Below are 1,996 nucleotides of genomic sequence, written 5' to 3'. Positions count from 1 at the left end.
GGGAAATATGAACACTGCCTGGATGTTTGATGATATTAAGGAAAAATTTTAAAAATATTATTAGTAATGGCTGTGTCAAAAAAAAGAGAGAGAGAGAGTCTGCTTGTTTTAGAAAAACTGAACTATTTAAGGATAAAATGATGTGATGATTGGGATTTGATTTGAAATAATCATGAAATGTTTGGCCATGTACTAGTGAACCTGGGAGGAGATAGAGGGATTTATTTTTAGTTTTATCTCTGTAATCATATATATTTTATATTTTCCGTAATAAAAAATATTTTTAATTCCTATATCTTAAGAAGCAGAAGGATGGAAAGGATGTGGTGTAGACTACATGAGGCAACACATATCAAAAACCTAACCCTTTGCCTAGCAGTTACCAGTGAAGGGGTTAAGGACTCCCCAGAATGTACCACTCTAGCATGTGGATTATTTTGAGCTACTTAAGGCAATCCAGACCCTGTGGGCTGAAGAGAAACTTCTGCCCCTCCCTTAACTACACAGAAGAATCTAAATTGGGAGTCTTTCCCAGAATAAGTGTTATTAGCAGAGTTAAATTTTATCTGGGCAATAGGGTAAACATCTAATTAGCAAACATCTGCTCCTCCTATCACCCTGTGAAGTATATTTTTTTCCTCTAATGTCCCAGACCCCTACATCTTTCTCCTTAGTTCAAGATAACATATATATCTCATTCTGCCTGACCATCTTTGGAATTTCCATGTCTATGTGGATTTGAGGTCAGATGCTTGGTTCCTGGATCTATGTTTTTTGTTTTTTTTTTTTAAGATTTTATTTATTTATTTAAGAGAGAGAGAGAGAGAGCAGGAGCAGGGGAGGGGAGGAACAGGGAGCCCAAAAGGCTTGATCCCAGGACCCAGAGATCATGACCTGAGAGCCCAAGGCAGATGCTCAACTGACTAAGCCACCCAAGCATCCCCTGGACCTGTTTTAAAGTTTGTTCCTTACTTAATTATGTTTTATGCACCTCCTAACCTCGTGCATGATCAGTCATTAACTTTGCCTTTTTACCTCTATGCTCTGTTTACTCATTGATTATAAAAACCTAATGCAGACTGGATGGTAACTTTTGTCTCAAGGTATCTGATCATACCAGGTCCCAAACAGTGCTTCAACATCTGAAAGAATGTTAACCTCCAGAGAGTCCCAAGCCCTCCACCCCCTGGCCCCCACCCCTGCTTCAAGTTTTCAAGAAATACTTTACTAAGTATTTCTTGAAATAAGCTGTCTCTAGGCTCAACAGAGCAAGAGAGTTTTGAGAATGATCCTCTGCCTTTTTGTTAGGCTGCATTTCTGATAATGAAGTTTTCTTTGCTTTATAAGTGGTGTCTCAGGGTGCTGCAGTCAGTTGAGCGACCGATTCTTGGTTTCGGCTCCGATCATGATCCTGAGATTGAGTCCTGCATCAGGCTCTGTGTGCTCAGCACCGACTCTGCTAAAGACTCTCTCTCCTTCTCCCTCTGCCTCTCTTCCCACCATGTGCGTGCATGTGCAAGCACTCTCTCTCTTTCTCTCTCTCTAAAATAAATAAATAAATATTTTTAAAACAAATAAATAAAAGTGATGTCTCAGACATTGGCTTACTGTGCATCAAGTGTACAGACAAGTTTAAGTTTGTAACAGATTCTCTCTTGGTAGCTATGCTATTAAATCTGTTTTTCTCCTATTATTCTGTCTCATGTCAATTTAATTCTTATTCTGAGGAGCACCTTGGTGGCTCAGTGGTTGAGCATCTGCCTTTGACTCAGGTCATGATCCTGGGGTCCTGGGGGATAGAGTCCCACATCAGGCTCACCGCAGGGATCCTACTTCTCCCTCTGCCTCTCTCTGTGTGTCTCTCATGAATAAATAAAATATTAAAAAAAAATCTTATTCTGGCTAGAGGGACCTTTGAGGAGACAGGAATTCTTGCTCCTTGACACCAGATCCATCTAAATGCAGTGGGACCATTCTTTGAGAGCAGGGCTTCTCA

This window comes from Canis lupus, chromosome X, assembly GCF_011100685.1.
Source record: "Canis lupus familiaris isolate Mischka breed German Shepherd chromosome X, alternate assembly UU_Cfam_GSD_1.0, whole genome shotgun sequence".
In the NCBI taxonomy this organism is placed as follows: Eukaryota; Metazoa; Chordata; class Mammalia; order Carnivora; family Canidae; genus Canis; species Canis lupus.
Note: the sequence above shows the minus strand (reverse complement) of the source record.